Source organism: Homalodisca vitripennis, chromosome 8 (genome assembly GCF_021130785.1).
Source record: "Homalodisca vitripennis isolate AUS2020 chromosome 8, UT_GWSS_2.1, whole genome shotgun sequence".
NCBI classification, from domain to species: domain Eukaryota; kingdom Metazoa; phylum Arthropoda; class Insecta; order Hemiptera; family Cicadellidae; genus Homalodisca; species Homalodisca vitripennis.
Genome location: NC_060214.1, coordinates 49,207,788 through 49,230,524, shown reverse-complemented (window position 1 = coordinate 49,230,524; position 22,737 = coordinate 49,207,788).

Here is a 22,737-nt window from a genome sequence, read left to right as displayed (position 1 = left end):
CCACGTTTACCTCAATCATTGAAGTCCAAATTAGTTGAAGTTCTAATCAGTAGAGTTTTTCAAGTGTATTATCCGACCGAAAGTGATTTTTTCGATAATTATATACACGTTTACAGTTTAATGACACCTAAAATCAACGTCGTAACTTAATTCTAAGCAGTCACTTTACGTCCCCACGACGAATTTGAAACGAAGTGGTCGCTAATATAAACTGTTCGCCGTGTTACGGTTCAGGTTACTTTGCGACGTCACGTAACCGCGCCTTATAGAAATACCGTGATTACACTACACTATCCGAAAGGCCGAGCCCAAAAGTATCGTTTGATACTTTATGATTTAAACGAAAGGACAATAATATTTTTAACAACGGTCACTTCAATCAGTGAAATCAATCAATTTAATGTTTGTAGACAAGAGTAATGATAACTGTCCTTTTTTTCCTGCCCCATGCTTTATTTTTTAATATGTCTTAAAATTTCGGGGGGGTCCGGACCCCCTGGACCCCCCCCCTTCGCTACGCCACTGCCGCTGGGATCCTTCCATGATGGGCGACTATTGTTGGTTCCTGAAACGGGAAGATTTCACACCCCACAAGAGAAAGAAGTAAAAATAATAAATAACAGCCTTTAGTGTCAACTTGAAGTGAAAATGTTCTTTTATTCATTCAATTTAATGTATATAATAATAAACTTAAGTTTGGTTGGAACATTTCTGTCAACAATTTATTTGAAAATCCCTATTCTCATAGTTTGTTAAACTATACTTTTCTTAAGTTTCTTAGGATGTCTTGTATCAAAAAATCCGTACGTCCTACATAATTTTTATTGTTATTTTCGTGTTTAGCAAGGCAAAATACATAAGAAACACCTATTTTGATCAATGTTACAGAAAAAAAAAAAAAATATTTTTTTGTAAACCTGTGTAATTTAATACAGCCATTTTAAATTTAAATTGACTAATGCTCGAAAATGTCAAAAATTAGTTTGGTTATCTATAAAGACCGCTGACGCTTTCTAACTTTTTTAATTGACTGGTAAATACTATTGTTTTTATTTGTACCATAAACGAACAGCGAGTAAAAATATAATAAAAGAGTAAACTAATAGTGTTTGAGTTATAATTTTAAACTTGGACACTATAAATAAGTTAATGATAATGTGTATAACTGTTAAAACTCTCTCATTTACTTTCTAGAAATGACCAGTTCAAAATTTCCTTTAAATTGTTTTTTCAAATTTATGCATTAACAATAATACCTTATAACATTCATATCCTACCAAAACAAAGACATGAGCAAATTAAATGAAAAAGTGCTCCAAAAATTACGCCTAAAGGCTACGTTGAATACCTTCAAGAAGTACAAGTTATTTCACCAAGGAAGCATGTTTGCAAAACCTCCAACAATAGCTACATTTTTATTCATAAAAGTTTTTTTTTCTATTATACTATACGAATCTCACCAATTCTCGTTCAAGTTATATACGGTTATATAATAGCGTTTCCAATGTTGCAGAAGATTATGGAAATTATATACGAATCTCACCAATTCTCGTCCAAGTTATATACGGTTTATATAATAGCGTTTGCAATGTTGCAGAGATTATGGAAAATTGTCTGAACACAATTTTGTTTATTTAGTCAGTGTTTACGATAAGGTCATTGTAAATGATAACTTCCAGTCTAATGTAGGATTTCTAAGGTCAGTTGACCTACCTGAAGAATTTGTACTACATTCTTTAGAGAGCTTAAGCCACGCATATTTTAAATACTATTGTTATAGACCATAAGGAGGTTTGAACAACAAAATACATATTTTTATAGTGGTTTTAATCCTTTTAAGACGGCTATTGGTAGTATAAAGTCGTTTTTATAATTCTTAAGGTACGTGTGTGTAACGTTTCTTCTTTATGAGAAAGTTATAAAACAAAAATTAGTTATTTTATGCATTGTAACCTTATTTTAATCACTATTTGTGGTTGATTTTACCAATAAGTAAACCTTATGACAGTTGCTTTATTTTATTCTTAAATAATGAAGCGCGTTTGTGTCTATTTGAGGGTTTACAACCCTGTTACAACTTCTATAGATGTTTTAATCTGTATTTTTTAAATCCTTTAATTAAACTTTTTGCAATATGGGGAAGTTGGAGAATTAGTCACGGTTTGAGTGGAAGCTGTGCTTTTTATATAGAGATAAATATATGCCATGAAATATTCGGTTATATCAAGGAAAATTTAAAAAACAATAATATAAAAATTCCCGGATATCATATAATTTTAGAATTTTAATTTCTATGAATAATAATAAATATTGTCTCATTTCACCTGTATATAAGTTTTTATAAATTTGTTGAAAATATTCAAACACTTTGTCTGTACAGTATGAAAAATTATCCATTTATATCAACGGTCATTTTAATAATAATATCTCAACTGTTTGTTGTGTTTAGGAGAGCTTTGCAATATGGCTTTATCAACCCGGGGAAAAAATTGTGTGTCTTCTTTACTTTGCAACTATATTCATGGTATATTATATGTTTGATACGTCTAAATGCTTATTATAAAAATACCCTCTCTATAGCAAGTAGTCCGGTCAAAGAAGTTAAGTTTCTGACTAGACATTGCTGAAGATATATAATGATTGCTTCCTTCTTTCCTATGTTCTAAATTGTTTTGTTTACCAAATGAGTCTCTCCCTTTTGTTTTTACGATCTCTCTTTAGGCTTGAATTCTACCATACTACTTAAATTAATAGAGGACACTATGAAACAAGCCATAACTTTTACTTTATTAAAAATATAGCTACAATAAATAGTTTTTTTACGTTTTCGTACAACACACTGGATTGAAACTAATGTATTCAAATGGCAGATCATTTTACTAACATGTCTGTAAAGTTTTAAGGCTATACATAATCCAATGATACACATGAAACATAGTACTTGTGTGTGAAATTTAAAAGGGATTTTACGGCATGTCAGTTCTCTTGAATAGCCGCATATCATACAGATACATGCAGAAAGTAACTCAAGGGAATTGTACCTTGCGTAAAGCCTGGGATCACATGTGTAATACAGTAAAATATCTCGTGCTTTCCCCTTACTCAACCTCTGACAATAATATTTAGGCCATTCACGAAAATCATCGTAACTCAGACAATAATACAGCAACCACTTTAAAAATTATCTTGTTATAATTGTGATTACAAAATGGTTTGCGTAATTTCTCCTGATAACCTCAAAATACGTGGGCATTTTTTACTGTCCAAAATACAATAAATTGTTGTTATTGGCCAAAATTTTATGTGCCGTAAATGACTGGAAGTGTAAAATATGAAACAAATGTTTTAAATAGAAGTTGTATATAAGTTGTGATAGTAAGTTGTAAGTTGATCTGAAAACCCACATATACCCGTACATCCCAATAAGAGCTTCACAGATAAGTAAGTGATATTTTGTGACTTAGAACACCAGTATGAATCTAAACTCAAAAAACTTACAACTCAATTAGAATAATGTAAGGCAGAGAAAATACAGCTGAAAGAGATGGGTCATCAACGTAAAGATATAGAGAATCTCATCAAAGAAACCAAAAATATCTGCTCTAACTGCCGATAAGAACAGATTTTTTTTAGCTGCATTGGAGATTCATGAAGTTAACATCCCCTGGACATAGCACCCCCTTGCTCCTGACGTAATTTTAGAAACCTTTGATATTGTCAATGATACGTTTCATAATGTTTTTACTAAACAAGTATCAAAGATTGTAAGGCTTTGTAATGTCAATAAAATAAGATGTCCTTTTTCTGATTTCCGAATTACCTTCCTCCGATAATAACCAGATTGTTCTTAATTTTTCTAACAAATCGATCATAGATTGTGAGTTAAACTTGTTGAGCAAAGGCCTAAATTTTTTTAATATCAAATGGACACTTTTCATGCGTGGATATAGTTATGCTAACAGATTCAGCTGCTAATCTATTACCTCCTGAACAGCAAGAATATTACCGGGCTTTGATCCGACAAACACTGCAAAAGTCAAATAGACCCAAAAGCAATCTTACTTTCACAGAGATTAGTGCTCTTAAATCACTAAGAAATGATGAATCCATAGTAATTCTTCCTGCTGATAAGGGTAAAGTTACAGTTATCTTGGACAAGGAAGAGTATGAAAGTGAAAATTTATAAATTAGTTAAACTGTGATGAATATACTTCAATAAATAAGGATTCTACAGTAAAAATTGAGAAAATTATAAAACAGACACTAAAATACCATGAAAATGAACTAGGTAAACCTCTTATTGTAAAATTAAGCCCTCAATATTCAAAGCCACCACATTTGTATAGACTACCGAAAATTCACAAAGATTTAATTCCTCTTAGGCCCAATAGTAAGTTCCATTGACTCTCCTGTATCAAAGTTATCAAAATTTTTGTTACCTATTATTAGTCCATTATTTGGACAAGCTAATTCTTACATAAAGAATTCAGAAGATTTTAAAACACTTCAATTAGACCATCGATGAAATTTACTATTGAAAATGAGGTTAACAGTGAAATTCCATTTCTTGATTTTTTGATAACAAAAACAAAAGAAAACACAATGAAAACAAGATTATGTTACAAGAAGACTTTCAGTGGACAGTACCTTAATTATAATTCAAATAATCCTCAACATGTAACAATTGGATTAGTACAAAGTTTGTTCCAGAAGATTAATAATTTGGTAACTGATAACAAAGATACAATTTTAGGAGAAAATTATACTACAGAACTTTTGATTAAAAACAACTACCCTTCGTCAATTATTGAACGAGCTAAGGCTAATAACAAAAGTTGCAAACAAATTACCAAACAAGACAATCCTAATTATCTCACTACCGTAACTATTCCTTATGTAAAAGGAACATCAGAAAAAATTCGTAGGATTAATTATAAATTTAACATCCGCACTGTTTTTAAGTCCCAAAATAATATAAGAAGATACTTAACAAAATTAAAACCGAAAAACAAACATCAAGAAATCAAGAATGTGATATATTAAAAGTTGACTGTGGTTGCAACAAGACGTTTATCGGCCAAACATCAAGACCTGTGGAAATTAGGGTAAAATAACATATTTATAATTATAAAAAAGAAAATATAGAACAATCTAAATTAGTTGAACATGCAGTAACGGAAAATCATCATATAAATTTTGAATCGTCTAGTGTAGTGTTTTAAAGAATCTTCCTGGACTAAAAGAAATAAAATTGAAAGTGCGTGTATGACAGTTTTAAAAGATAATTGTATTTCCCAACCTTCCGTAAATTTCAGTGATATTTTTATACCATTAGTGAAAAAAAGAAATCCATTCCAAAATTATGAATTGCAAACCATATTTTTCTACATAATTCTTTTATAATTTATTAGTTTTTGGTCCTTACAGTTAGTTTTAAATTTTATTCTATTTTATCATATGTTTATTCTATTTTACACATATGTTTTTTTCTGTAAATAATGTCAAACTGATGATGCCTTAACCGGCGAAAAGCGCTTTTTTAATACATTTTATGTGGAAGTATATAAAAAATATCTTTTCCGTTAAAAGTGACATACGTTAATTAGTTTATAATAAGAATAATAAACTACAAGCAAAATCATACAGTAATATTTAGACGATCATGCTTTTTATAGATGACAACATCATAGACGAGCTGTTTTACTGGAAATACGTATGATTGTCGTAAGAATAAATTTTAGTAAAGAAATATAACCTAAAACAACAAATATGAAAAACAAATTCATAAAAAAAATCAAATATATAACTCTATGCTATCCATAGGTAGGCCTGAAAAATGCATTTCAATTGTTTTGTTTCTAAAGGCAGATGTACTGAAAATATTTCTGTTTGTAATAAATGGCAAGTCAAAAACTGCAATTTTCCTGCTTCATTTGGAGAATTCCATAAAAACAAAGTTTAAAAATTTAATTATTAAAATAAACACGAAACATTAAATATTATGTTATTATGTTTCAATACATATTTTAATGCCAATTAAATTTGAATAAGAATATAGGTTTCGTTGTACATCAAATATTTGCTGAGTACAAAAAATATTTCATTCAAACGTTTAATTGTTTACGCAGAGGTGTGTACCTTCGTAGGTCAAGTTTTGGGCCATCCGAAAATTTCTGCAAAGGACAATTCTATATTCTTTATTTTATACTTCTTTTGTCTAGAATATGTGCTTAAATTTTTTGTCAGGAAACATCGGGAAGTAAAAAAAACTTTAACAGGTTTATTCATTTGATATAATTAAACTTAGGCAAAAACTACATTTTCGTGAAGCTATTAAATAAAGTATGTAATTAAATCATGACGTCATATAAAATTAGCCTTGTTTTAATTATATCGAGGAACATGATTCATTGAGTTTTCACGATTAGATTAAACTTGGATACCCAATAAGCAATGCATGTGCAATAAAAATAACACAGCATATATACTTGGTTAACAGTGTATTAAAAACCCTAAATACATTTTACCTTCCGTAAATACAATATTCCAAAAATCGACTTTTTGCTGTTAAAATAACGAAATAACCCGATGTTAAATCAAATAAAAACTGCTTTTATTTTTACAAAAATGTATAACTGTACTTAAAGCAACAAATATCACATATTAAAGAGGAAAAATAACAAATTATTGTATTTTTATAGCATTCTTATAGTTCATATGAAAGAACTGAATACACTATAACAAATATTATATCTGAAAAACATGGGAACAGAGGGGTGTTAATTCAGAGCCTGGACTATGTCCATGCGCTAAATTAGCAACCCCCCCACAGCAGAGACGTCAAAGCCCGAGGGGGTGTTTATTCCAACGGGTGCTAAAGGCGGCACTGACTACTGTGGAGGTGAAAATGGTGGAGTCCTTGACTACATCTGCATTGCCCTTGCGCCTCCTGGTCTTGTTCTACATTCTAAGTATTATTTTATGGATAATCATAGTACCACCACTGATTCTCCAGAGGGCTCTATTTTTCTTTTCCTCTGCAATGTAGGTAAAATGTTTGCTTGTGTATTAGTAATAGTATTTAGCTTCACAAGAAGTATTTAACATTAAGCCCCTGTTAGTGTTACTAAGAAAAGTCACTGACTTGATCTTAAACGATAGGGTAACAAACGAGGAGTGTAACAGAGGTGATAGGTAGCTACATATGACACGAGGCTGTCTGTACATCATACACAAGCCTACTCTATGCCTTTTAAAACCTCAGAACGACACATATGTGGTAGATATGGGTAAACGTTTTCTGGTGAAGTATGCCTCTAGTAGACAATGATATCTTTAATGTAACTAACAACTCCATTACCCTGCTAACTTTTTTGTGTGTTTGTAGGCTTATCATAACGGACCACGGATTACCAAAATATTTTGTAGTTGCCTGAGATCACATTAGAATTAAGCCATGTTTCAGTGACTTCAAACACACTAAAATTAAAGTCTATCACAAATGAACATAATTTAAAGATGCATGTCATCAAAGAGTGTACTTTAAGATAAGCTAAGTTGAGTATCCTTTGAGTTACCTTGGAACTCCCCTATATTCTTTTCTTAAGTTTTTGCATCTAACGTGAAAGTGAATTGGTGAGGATTGTATGCCTACATAAGTTACTAGTCTAGCATTAATAAAAGGTTTTCCCTCATTGACAAAGTTCTATATTTTCCTCCATGTGCTTCATCCTTTTTTTAAAAAGATGTGTTGGTCCCAAGACTCAAGTCATGAGATTTTACGACCTTGTAATAGTGTAAAATTCTTATAAAAACTGTCAACTCACTATTAAAAATCCTAATTAAATACCACACAAATGTGGTAACATTAGATATTCATATGTTTCCGAAAATATTTTATCATTTTTTGAAAAATTGATAAGTTTCGATGGATCTCTCTTATGCAAAAAATGTATTCAATGTGTAGTGTATCCTTCCATATTTTACTGATGTAGAAATAAATATATATTTTAAATGACTTCATAACCTAAATATTGATATGTTTAAACGTACAGCGAAGTAATACATTTGATCCTTTTAAAATTACAGACTGCTGAACTGTTCCTGTATTTTTAAAATATTGCTCCAATCATCGCTTGTATCTGAAAAAAACAACATTTTAAAACGTGTCCCAACAATATTTACTATAGCTGATCGAAGTAAATTTATAATTGTAAACTACATCAACTAGATCTATTTACGGAGTAGTAAATTTACTATTTTATTTACTATTACAAAATTTTTCTCTTCTAGGATATACTTGCAATGTATGTTTTAGGTGAGAAAACAACTTTTTGTCACCATATGGAGTATAGTTTAACACTAATAGTTTTGGTATTAATAGTATTATTATGTATTTTACGTGAAATGTGTAATCCTCTTGAGTATGTACAATGCTCGATACCCTTAACGACAAACTCAGAGCTCAAGAGTCAGAATGAGGAATTAGTGGGGAACTTATTTTTCAAAAATAATTAAACAAGCAACCAAACACTTAAAAACATTTTAATAAAATATATACCACCTAAAATATAATAATAACTACCTTTTAATAGTTATGTAGCATTTCTTTTATTAGCAGGTAATCATATATTGAACAAGAAAAGTGTATAATGTGTTTAATAGTATCAAATTACCCTTCTAAGTAAAACAAAGACAAACAGGCAAATAGTAAGTGCCCGGAAATCAAAGGGTTTTTACCGAGTGATGAAACAACAATCTTGTCATCTTTGTCAGCCACGCAAGCGTGCCTTAATCTATAAAGTAGAGAATTTTCACTCTTTGGAAAACAATATATTAATCGTAGAGTTTATTCCAGGGAGAGTATTGTTATATTATTACGACAACTAATTACTCTAGATGGTGAGTAAGTATACAATCCCTGTAAACAAGCATTGTAACACACACTAATTAAACTTAATCCAGTGACACAGAATCTTTCAATTCCGTGTAGTAGCTTTACTCTAACCTTAGCGACGTAAATATTATAGATGTTAAAATACAATTCAGAATTATATTACATGAATTCTAAGTTGAATAAAACATTTTGATGTAAACATGATATGACAGCAAAGTAAAAGAGCATTCTAATAAACATTACCTTAAAGGAAATGGAACCTTCTTTCTCGTGTTTGAACTTTGGTTTAACGTCTGATGATTTAAAATGTTTCCAATCATGTAATTTCATACAGGCCATGCGTTTAATAATTTGCAATCAAGCAAAGCTGGATTTGATTCTTCGAAGGAAACAGGATTTTCCAGACATTTGCCATCGTTCGTTAAGTGATACAAGAAATCGGTAACTCTGCATTTCACGATCTGCAATATGATGTCTTCCTCAGGAAAAAAAACCGAGATTATTTTCAAATATTTTCATGTTATTGATGTTTTGAATCAATAGAGGACATATATCTAGATACTCTAACAGATATCACACAACTAGGTAATAATATAAAAGTTTACAGAAACAATATTGTCTTTCTTCGCATTATGCTTTTTTCATTAATTAGTAACAACTAATAACAAAATATAGGTATTCGATTCAATAAATTTTTTTAAAGAATATCAGTTACAAATAATAGCATTTAAACGACTACATTTTAACGTAATATAGTCAAATAAAAGCTAAGTAGATGTAGCGAAATAAAGTTACAAAAAACTGAATTACTTATTAGTCTTAATTATTTACTGGACACAACGGCCTAACAAATGGCACGGTGTAGCACTATTTACTGTTTTATTAAACAGTAACTAGAAGTTTCTCAAAACGAAAGACAACCAATTCTCGCAAACACAGCTAGTAAATCTGAATTACTTGCTGGCCATAATTAACTGCTAACTAATTGGACTAAATAGCCTAACAAACCGTGGAGTGTAGCACTATTGAAAGTTTTATTAAACTGTAACCAGATACTCCTCAAAAAGAAGCATAACTAATTGTAGCCAAACAATGCTATACAAAGCTGAATTGCTTGGTGGCCTTAATTGACTGGACAGAAGGGCCTAACAAGCAGTGAAGTATAGCACTATATACAGTTTCATTAAACAGTAACTAGATACTCCTCAAAAGGAAACATAACTAGTTGTAGCAAAACACTGGTATCAAAGCTGAATTACTTGGTGGCCTTAATTGACAGGACAGAAGGGTCTAACAAGCAGTGAAGTATAGCACTATCTACAGTTTCATTATACAGTAACTAGATACTCCTCAAAAGGAAACATAACTAGTTGTAGCAAAACACTGGTATCAAAGCTGAATTACTTGGTGGCCTTAATTGACAGGACAGAAGGGTCTAACAAGCAGTGAAGTATAGCACTATCTACAGTTTCATTATACAGTAACTAGATACTCCTCAAAAGGAAACATAACTAGTTGTAGCAAAACACTGGTATCAAAGCTGAATTACTTGGTGGCCTTAATTGACTGGACAGAAGGGCCTAACAAGCAGTGAAGTATAGCACTATCTACAGTTTTCATTATAAAGTAACTAGATACTCCTCAAAAGGAAACATAACTAGTTGTAGCAAAACACTGGTATCAAAGCTGAATTACTTGGTGGCCTTAATTGACTGGACAGAAGGGCCTAACAAGCAGTGAAGTATAGCACTATCTACAGTTTCATTATACAGTAACTAGATACTCCTCAAAAGGAAACATAACTAGTTGTAGCAAAACACTGGTATCAAAGCTGAATTACTTGGTGGCCTTAATTGACTGGACAGAAGGGCCTAACAAGCAGTGAAGTATAGCACTATCTACAGTTTCATTAAACAGTAACTAGATACTCCTCAAAATGAAACATAACTAGTTGTAGCAAAACACTGGTATCAAAGCTGAATTACTTGGTGGCCTTAATTGACAGGACAGAAGGGTCTAACAAGCAGTAAAGTATAGCACTATCTACAGTTTCATTATACAGTAACTAGATACTCTTCAAAAGGAAACATAACTAGTTGTAGCAAAACACTGGTATCAAAGCTGAATTACTTGGTGGCCTTAATTGACTGGACAGAAGGGCCTAACAAGCAGTGAAGTATAGCACTATCTACAGTTTCATTATACAGTAACTAGATACTCCTCAAAAGGAAACATAACTAGTTGTAGCAAAACACTGGTATCAAAGCTGAATTACTTGGTGGCCTTAATTGACTGGACAGAAGGGCCTAACAAGCAGTGAAGTATAGCACTATCTACAGTTTCATTAAACAGTAACTAGATACTCCTCAAAAGGAAACATTACTAGTTGTAGCAAAACACTGGTATCAAAGCTGAATTACTTGGTGGCCTTAATTGACAGGACAGAAGGGTCTAACAAGCAGTAAAGTATAGCACTATCTACAGTTTCATTATACAGTAACTAGATACTCTTCAAAAGGAAACATAACTAGTTGTAGCAAAACACTGGTATCAAAGCTGAATTACTTGGTGGCCTTAATTGACTGGACAGAAGGGCCTAACAAGCAGTGAAGTATAGCACTATCTACAGTTTCATTATACAGTAACTAGATACTCCTCAAAAGGAAACATAACTAGTTGTAGCAAAACACTGGTATCAAAGCTGAATTACTTGGTGGCCTTAATTGACTGGACAGAAGGGCCTAACAAGCAGTGAAGTATAGCACTATCTACAGTTTCATTATACAGTAACTAGATACTCCTCAAAAGGAAACATAACTAGTTGTAGCAAAACACTGGTATCAAAGCTGAATTACTTGGTGGCCTTAATTGACTGGACAGAAGGGCCTAACAAGCAGTGAAGTATAGCACTATCTACAGTTTCATTATACAGTAACTAGATACTCCTCAAAAGGAAACATAACTAGTTGTAGCAAAAACACTGGTATCAAAGCTGAATTACTTGGTGGCCTTAATTGACTGGACAGAAGGGCCTAACAAGCAGTGAAGTATAGCACTATCTACAGTTTCATTATACAGTAACTAGATACTCCTCAAAAGGAAACATAACTAGTTGTAGCAAAACACTGGTATCAAAGCTGAATTACTTGGTGGCCTTAATTGACTGGACAGAAGGGCCTAACAAGCAGTGAAGTATAGCACTATCTACAGTTTCATTAAACAGTAACTAGATACTCCTCAAAAGGAAACATAATTAGTTGTAGCAAAACACTGGTATCAAAGCTGAATTACTTGGTGGCCTTAATTGACAGGACAGAAGGGTGTAAACAAGCAGTGAAGTATAGCACTATCTACAGTTTCATTATACAGTAACTAGATACTCTTCAAAAGGAAACATAACTAGTTGTAGCAAAACACTGGTATCAATGCTGAATTACTTGGTGGCCTTAATTGACTGGACAGAAGGGCCTAACAAGCAGTGAAGTATAGCACTATCTACAGTTTCATTATACAGTAACTAGATACTCCTCAAAAGGAAACATAACTAGTTGTAGCAAAACACTGGTATCAAAGCTGAATTACTTGGTGGCCTTAATTGACTGGACAGAAGGGCCTAACAAGCAGTGAAGTATAGCACTATCTAGAGTTTCATTAAACAGTAACTAGATACTCCTCAAAAGGAAACATAACTAGTTGTAGCAAAACACTGGTATCAAAGCTGAATTAACTTAGTGGCCTTGATTGACTGGACAGAAGGGCCTAACAAGCAGTGAAGTATAGCACTATCTACAGTTTTCATTAAACAGTAACTAGATACTCCTCAAAAGGAAACATAACTAATTGTAGCCAAAACACATCTACTATCGCTGAGCTACTTGGTGGCCTTATTTAACTAATAATTACCTTAACGGCCTAAACAAACAGTGCCGTGTACTACAGTCACATTTTTTATTGTTATGGAATTCTTGAAATAATTGTAAAAACTTAAATTTGAGGTGAAGTCTTTAGCGATTTTTGTACATCCTATCTACTGCGGCAAACTTTTTTCATAATTGTTCATTTATAGAACAGCTGGACCAGTTCAGGTACTTAGTTTGTTAAATTTTCTTTGTAATGTTTGAAAAGTTTTGGTGGAAGAAAAATTTGAAAAGTGTCTCCATAATCTGGACACCAATGATAGTACTTACTTAACTTAATCCTAATGTTTGCTGACACTAAACAATGTTTATAATTTAGCCAGAAGCTCGCCAAAGTTACGAAAAACATTGTTTTTTATTTAAATTTGAGATAATATTGAAAAGGCATTGCTTGATGAATGGTTTTAAATAAAATAAAAAAAAACAAATGTAATGTGAAAATTTTTCAAATTTAATGAAATTGCACTTAACCTCGGTTATTAAACCCACATTAAATAACAAAGTTGTGATTTGTTTGCACTTGCGGTACTGAAAATTGGTTTGGTTTCCATTGTGATAAGGCGTTTTGATTTAAACAGGGGCTGCATACTAATATGCTACAATAAAACCAAGCTTTTTTAGACAACAATAGAAAAAAATAGCATTTAAAACTAAGTACGAGAAGGAATATTTTGTTATATTTCACCTAATTTCAAAGAATTGTCACTATTCTTCCCTTACCGAAAACGCAAGTGCCGGAAGTACTAGATACATACTTTTTAACGAAATATATATTTTAGCATTCGATTTTAAGAATATCTTTTCTTGATCATAGTAAAAAGCACTTTTTAATCTAAGCTCATTTCCTAAACCTGCTTATTTGTATATCTCTTGGTCAGTGTAAAAAGACGTACTCAAATATAAAACCGTAAATAAATTAGATGGAAAATTAATTTTAAAAGGCAGGAACTCTTTATAATACTCTAACTGTGGTACATGACATATCACAGACCGAAACTGAATTCAAGGAAACGAAAGTAAGTAATTAGGTTTTTAGTTGGTATATATTTCGATTGACCTGGACAATAATAAAAATTTAACTATGGCAACCCTGTCAGAAATATAATTGATTCATACCAGAAACGCACATTCCCACATTCCCAGAACCATCACCGGAACCAGTAAAAATGTTTGGTACTATGGTATTGCCTTCACTATTTTTGGGAGAGTTGTTCTTACTGGGAACCAAATAAACTAGAATAGGAAGATCAGACTTTATTTGCCATATAAAATTACATATCATTATGACAATCGTTTCTTTTTCCTGTCTCACAAAAGGAAGCGTTGGCGTCAAGGAGACAATTGTGTCCCTATATAGTAATTTTTATTAATCGGTATAAGTAAGTTTAGATTAGGTTATCATTAAAATGTTTCTAGTGTAAAGTTAAAGTTAAAGATAGAAATTACAAGTTTATGCGTAATCTGAGCTTATTTTGGGTACTTTCTTCAGGTAATTCTCAATATTTGGAAGAAATGGGGGGTGGCGCCACCGAAGCTCCACCTGTGGGTGAGTCCAGTCTGTACGTATTGAAACTGAACTTTACAGTTTGGCATTCATATCTGTTTCAATTTATCTATTGATTTCATATTAAGATATTTTATTACGTTAAGTATTAATTATCTTAAGTAGCATTTCATCTTACGATACTTAAATAGAAAGTCCAATTTTTTCATAAATAAGATCACGTTGGAGGATTTGGGACGTGATCTGATGTCGGGAAAGTACCGATCGGAAATGCCCCTGGCCAACAGTGTGAGCTTCATTAGTGCTTGCGACGCCCACTCCGTACTCTTGCAAAAAATAAATACATTTCTTGAGATAGTACCTTAGTTCAAGCTCAGATCACGTATTAATTGTTTATATTTATAATAAGTACGTATGTATTTATCTACTTGTATAGTCTAATATAAATATTAGTTTGGTACGGAGTGGCTTCCTTTTCATTCACATCGCTTCTTTTTGGGACGCAGAAAACCAGACCTAATCGTCATCATGACATGCAATTTTGATAGTAAGCCAAATAAAGTAAAAGGCAACTTTTCTGATAATCGTTAAGCTTACGCTTTATTCGTGTGCAATTGCATCAATAGGGTAGAATAATCATTTTATTGAATTTTAATTGTTTTATTTTATTATAAATATTAAGTAGTCATAATGATAATTTTATTTATCTGAAAATATTAATTTTTAAAAAGAACCCCAGTTATATCTAAGAAAATGAAACAGAAAAGACTCTTATTTTGGGGTGACCAAGAACGAAGTAGTTTAATTAATCAATCAATGTTTAGTCTCCGTAACAACTACTTTTTTTCGTTCAGCCAAGCACAGTTGTAACTATTTGCTTGCTGATTTGAGTGACTTTAAACCCATTTGGTTTTAACCAAGTGGATAATTTATTTATAATGAACACACCAACAATAATTGATCTTTGTTTAAAGATCAATAGTTCACTATACTTTGACCGATCTACCGAAAGATTCTTTAAAATAAAAACCTTCTAAATCAACTAAAGTAAAGCAATATGAGTAGCTATACAAATGTTTGTCTTGAGCGAATCTTAAAATGTAAATAATATATCCATTACGTGTAAACTGTATGGGCTTTGGCGTAAGAATTTACCAAGTTTTAATTGTTTTAGATAAGTTTTTAGTTTTACATCGATTTACCTTTAAAATAATATTTCATCCAAATTATGGAAATTACAAGAATATCGTATATCATTACGGGATAAAATATTAAATTCATTCCCTCTGAGATTTATCGTTAGTTAGTTTAAAACTGTTTCTATATAGCTTTTACTAAAGAATGTAAGCAAGAGGTTACTTACTATACGAATGTTTATGTTTTGAAGTATAATAAAACTTATTTTAGTTACTAAATTATTGTTTAAATCCTCGTGAAATTCGTTATGTAAACGTAGACAATTTTGTAAACTAGTCCAAATCAAACGGCAGGAGATATAATTCTGAAGAGTTGACAGTAGGTAGATTAGGTTTAACTGTATGGATTAATAGAATTGTTTTATATATGTCTTAAAAAATGTACTTTTTAATTTAACTGAAATTTAGGAAAATCTTAAGTTTGTATTACTTTTTATAGTAAAATAAAAAACATTTAACTCACTGTAGTTACCCAAAATTACACAAAAAATAGTTTATTTGTATATAAGACGGTCATTGAGCTAACTATAGTTGGAGTAATCGAACCAGACCCTTACATAAGATACAACTGAAATCAGGAAGTAAATAATTGTAATTGGGCCAACGGGTCAGTTGAGTAATCGAATCTCCATTTCCTCATAAACTGGATCGTTGAGCCAAAGACCCTCTGTACAGATTATATTTCTTCCAGGAGGGTCGTTGACTCCACGATAAGTAAAGTAATCGAACCGTTCCCTCGTATAAATAATACAAATAAATATTCCATATTTTTACAAGTATTGAAAATATTTTCAAATGTTTACACTTTTAAACTATTATTCATAATGCACTATGAATAAAATATTATTTTTCTAAAACAAAAATGTAATTCATACACTTAATAGGAACCAAATGCTGTAAAACGGATTCAGTCCAAATACCCTGAATTTTGGTGCTTCTAACCTGCTGGACACTAAGATAATTCAATTTCTGGGAGCTCTAAATTAATAGTATAAATTACTTATGACTAGCATTTACTGCTAATTTTACATGTACGAAACTTCTGGGCTTCTTAAATCACAATGCCCTTGGAGCTTTGTGCATAAGGGAAAATCTTAGTGCAAGGAATGTTCAAGCAAGGATTTGTATCTATAAACACTGCAAGGAACTTGCATACTAAGGAAGTCGCCCACGGGTTTTCATAGATTATATAAGATACCATTCTGTGGGAGTAACTGCGCCTGTACAGTATCTGATGAGTTCAAGACATTCAGCACCTTCCAACCTTTGGGTATCACCAATTTTTCTCAGGAACCACAACAGTCTCAAACACACGTAGAAATGCCCCAAAAAGCCTTTTCTTCTTTGCTTTTTGAACGGTTTAGGTTTTACAGCATTTAATGCATTTTTAATTATCATATCAGATATAGAAACTTTTAGATTATAAAAGTTTATATCAAGATATTGTTTTAAAATTGACCATTAGTGGAACTCATTTTATTTTTGATTTGTTGTTTCTTACTGGAACAAACAATTATATAGAAAGTCTTAATCAGTATAGTGCCACACATCAATTTTGCATAACGTTAACAACTTTGCTCCTTGCAATAATATTGACGCCACTTGTAGTCACTTACAATATATATAAATATATATATATATATATGTATATAAATATATATATATATATATATATGTATATAAATATATATATATATATATATATATATATATATATATATATATATATATATAAGTAGATATGAATATGCCGGTTTCTAGACCACTTTTTGGGACAGTCAGAAAATCAATGTAAAATACTGTCCATTGAACCATAAACAAATCTAATAAAATCTAACAGGAAAGCACGAATGTTAAATAACCGAATCTTTAGCTGTTTTACTGTTCAATGTTTGCTTCTACATTTATAAGCTGTTTTAATGAAAAAAATCAAAAAATCTTAATAAAAAATCTTTATTCTACAAAGTTAATTGTAACACAGTCTTTATCTTTAATAGTCTTCTTTCCAGTAACAATCAAGTGTAATTTTTCATTTTTGTTTAATTCTTTAATCTTTTTTCATCCAAAACAGTCAAAAATCTGTTCGGCAAGTGTACTTTACAATCTTCCAACTCGGCAATTATTGTAAACCCGAATTTATCTTTCATTTTCCTCCAAATTCAAGATTCTATGTTTCTTCCTTTCTTCCAATTCCACTAATTTTCTTATATTCTTTGAATCTTAGTTCACTAACCTTATTCAAACTCTTGTAACAGCGCTGCCATTTATTATAGAAAAATCTTTTAACTAAATTTAGTTAAAAGATTTTTCTATAACAAATAGAACAATCTGAAAACATTTGACCAGAAATTGTGCTGATTTGTGTCAAAAATCACTACTTCTCAAAATTTAATTTTACAAATTTTTGCTCTTTAAATAGAACAATCTGAAAACATTTGACCAGAAATTGTGCTGATTTGTGTCAAGTTGTCACAAAAAATCACCACTTCTCAAAATTTTAGTTTACAAATTTTTGCTCTTTAAATATGGAGCGGAAAAAGATAGAGTGCCCATACTGCAAAAAAGACATTTTTGAACATCACTATACTCGTCATTACAATTCGAAAAATCATTTGAAGAAACAAAGAAATTTATAATAAAGAACTAAATTATTTGAGGACTTGGGCTAAAGAGAATCAAATCGATGGTCACGAAAAGATGTACAATATAGAAAAATTGCGTGAATTAAAGAAAAGCTTTAAGGAAGATAAAAAAGATCTCAATCTATTTAATGATGAAAAAATTCAATCAATCGCTGAAAAATTGTCCTTAGAAACAAACGATAAAACTAAGTCTGAAATGATCGAAGAAATTGATAAAACTCTTAAAGTAAAATCCGAAAATATCATTGATGTAGAAGTTTTTATCCTCAATACACGGTCTTTTCAAGCAATACATTTTAACAAACTTGAACGACAATTCCATGTCAATTTACAAATATCTTTCAATTATGCGGTCAGAAATTAAAAGTTTAATCGAGAAATTTCAAGAAAATGTTAAAAATATGAAGGGCTATCTCTCTTTGGAATGTGAATACGAACGAACTTTAGTGAATGGTGAACCGCAAACATGTCTAATGTATTTTAACTATCAAAGCAGACGAAATCTTTGACGTAAACGACTTTATTACTAAGCAATTTAATAAATTAACACATCGAGAACAAACGAATAATCCAAATAAAGGTTCCGGATGGACATTTAAAAGTTGTAAACAACTAGTTTTGAGCCTTAACAAACACGAAATGATGAATGCAGGATCATACATCGATTTACCAAAGAATATCAAAGATAAAAAAGCTTGTATAAATATAAAAAATAGAGATGATTTTTGCTTTATTTACTCAATAAGATGTGCTATTGAAAAACCCGAGACTCATGTTGACAGAGCAAAACAATACGAAAAATTCGTGAACGATGAGATATTTTCTGGATTCGACTATCCTATGTCTTTAAAAGATATACAATTATTTGAAAAACGAAGCAGCAAAGCAAAGTACAAGTATCCGAAAATGTTCTGTAAATGTCTATACTTTTGATGAAAAACTACACATAGTACCGTTGCAAATTTCAGAAGTTTATGACGCCAAGTTAGAAGTTGATTTATTGTATGTTAAACAAGATGATAAATCCCATTATGTTTTTGATAACAGATTTAAGTAGATTAGCGAGTTCACAGATATCAAAAAATGCTCACAAGACGTTCTTGTGTCGAAGATGTTTAAGCCATTTCTACAAATATAGTGCTTTATCAGATCATTTAGAAATTTGTAAGCAACATGAAGTTTGCAAGCCAATTATGCCGTTTCCGGGTCAAACAACTAAAATTTTTACCAATTACCAAAAGAAATTTAGCCATCCGTACGTTATTTATATGGATTTTGAAAGCATATTAGAGAAGATTCCCACATGCAAAAAACAATCCGCAAAAATCGACTACAACCAAGATTCAGAAGCATATTCCTTATGGTTTTACTCTATATTTAGTGTCTAATGTGACCAATCGTATGTACAAGCCGATATGTTATCGAGCAAAAAATGAAGAAGAGTTGCCGAACGTTCCTGCAAAATTGTTTTGAAGAACTCAATAAATTATCGAAGTACATAGCTAAAAAATATAATTCAAAGAACATGAAACCTATGAAATTGACAGAAGAAGAAGAAATTTCGTATCAAAATTCAAATCTTTGGCCACATTTGTGAAGAAATAATCGTATCAAGACACTGAAAAAACTTTAGGGTTTTTACCAGATAATTGGAGTTCTGCTTATGATGCATTCAAAAAATGCAGAGATCACTGTCATTTGACTGGAAAATTTCGAGGTGCAGCTCATAGAATTTGTAATCTGAATTTGAAATTTCCTCAGAATATTCCCGTTTTCTGTCACAATATGTCTAATTACGATACGCATTTGTACATAAAAGAATTGGCAAAACAATACGGTAATGTTGATTTGATTGCAAACACCGATGAACGATATATAAATTACTCTGTAAATTCTGGATACGGGTATGAATTTGATGGTGACAAACCTAGAAAGTTCATAAAATTCTCTTTCGTAGACACGTTTAGATTCATGGCGTCATCTATCGAAAAATTAGCGAAAAATTTAAAGAAAGAAGACTTCAAACATACAAATCATTTTATTTATACAGGATGGAAGAATATTGAATGAAATTATAGAAAGACAGCCAAATGACAAAGAAGAGATTTTTAAAATATTGTCAGGAAAAGGAATATTTCCCTATGAATTTATCGATAGTATTGAAAAACTTGATTACAAAGAAGAGCTGAAAATTCAAGATTTCTATTCACTCTTGACAGATGAGAGCATATCTGAGAAAGATTATCAACACTACTTAAATGTTTGGAACAAATTAAAAGAGAAAAATCTGGGAAATTACTCTGATTTGTACAATATCCAAGATGTACTATTGCTCGCTGATATATTCGAAAATTTCAGAAACATTTGCCTTAATTGCTATAAACTCGATCCGGCACACTATCTAACAGCTCCCAGTCTCGCATGGGACGCAATGTTAAAATTAACGAAAATTGAGCTTCAGCTAATTAACGATTATAATATGTATTTGATGATTGAAAAAGGCATTCGCGGGGCATTTCTCAGTGTATTAAAACGATATGTGAAAGCAAATAACAAATATTTGAAAGATTTCGATAAGACAAAGCCCGAAAACTATTTGTTATACGTTGATGCTAATAACCTTTATGGGTATGGCCTAATGCAAAAACTGCCGTTTAGTGATATCAAGTGGATGGATCCAAAAACTTACACAACTGAAGAATGGAAAGAAACAATTTTGGAACTCACTGGCGACGAAGATTATGGCTATATTCTCGAAGTTGATCTTGGATATCCAACGAATTTACACGAACATCACAAGGATTTACCTCTTGCTCCAGAACATTTTAAAAACAAACTTTGCACAACTCTACTGGATAAAACTGAATACGTTGTTCATTCGAGAAATTTGAAGTTCTATTTGGAACAAGGTATGATTTTGAAACATGTGAATAGAGTTATTGCATTCGATCAGAAGCCTTTTATGAAAGAATACATTGATTTTAACACAAACATGAGAACCAAAGCTACAAGCGACTTTGAAAAGGACTTTTATAAAGCTGATGAACAACTCAGTTTTTGGAAAATCTATGGAAAATGTGAGAAACAGATGTGATATTAAGCTAGGAAACGAAGAATTTTCAATGAAACAAGCTAAGAAAACAAATTTCAAATGCTTTAACATCTTTGACGACAACTGTATAGCGAGTCACATGTACAAACAAAAGGTTAAATTTAACAAACCGATTTACATAGGATTTTCAGTTCTCGACCTCTCAAAATTGCTAATGTACGAGTTTTATTACAACAAATTAAAGAAGTTTGATCCAGATTTGAATCTGTGTTACATGGATACAGACAGTTATTTTCTAGAATTGAAACGAGATCCTTTTAAAATTATTAAAGAAAAATATAGATGACTTTGATACAAGTGATTATCCAAAAGATCACGAATGTTTCACTACTAAAAATAAGAAGGTAATAGGGAAATTCAAAGATGAGTTAAATAGCGAAGTTTTAGAAGAATTTTGTGGTTTAAGGTCTAAGATGTACTCGTACAAATATCTAGATAAAAATCCAGTAAGATGCAAAAGGATTAAGAGAAGCGTTGTAAATAAAACAATAAATATCGAAAACTTGAAGAGATGTTTGTTCGAAGATAAAGAAGAATTTAGGGAGATGACAGTAATCAAAAGCTACAAACATGAGTTGTACACCGTCACTATAAACAAGTTAGCACTGAACGCTAAAGATGATAAGAGAATTGTCCCAGAAAATAAGATCGATACAGTACCGTATGGCTATAAAACAGATATTTTAGAAGAGTTAAACAAACTTGGAAACTTTGATATGTAAATGGAAGATGATTTAATTCACTGTCACAAGTGTAAAAAGAAAACGAAAAATATAGATTCAAAAATCGTTCAAACTCAAAATGGATTGTATAGAATTGCTGCAAAATGTTCAAAATGTAAGACAAACAAGAGTAAGTTTATAAAGAATCCAAATCCAAAACCTGTTAAGCAAGAATTGAAGACTAAAGATGAGATAGAGATTGAAGCTCGAGAAATTCATGCACCAGTACGAAAAAAGTTTAAAAAGAGAAAAATTATAACATTAGGAATTGACGATTTATGGGCAGCAGATTTAGTTATAATGTCTAACTATCCGGATCAAAATGATGGATTCAAGTATATGTTAAATGTTATTGATACTTTCTCAAAATATGCTTGGTCAAGAGCTATCAAAAGAAAAAACGGCAAGGATATTTCAAAAGCTTTCGAAGATATAGTAAAAGATGCCATAAGGATCAATCACAAACCTCCTAACCTACTTCATACAGATAAGGGTTTAGAGTTTAAAAATAAAGAATTTAACGAAGTTTTGAGGAAATACAACATTAAGATTTATCATACTGAAAACGAAGAGAAATCAAGTATTGTAGAGAGATATAACAGAACTCAAAATGAAAGAATGAAGGTTCTTTTTGAGATTAATAAAAACTTTAAATGGATCGATATTCTTCAAAAAAATCGTAAACAATTATAACGATACAGTTCACAGCACAATCAAAATGAAACCGAAAGACGTAGATAAGGATGCA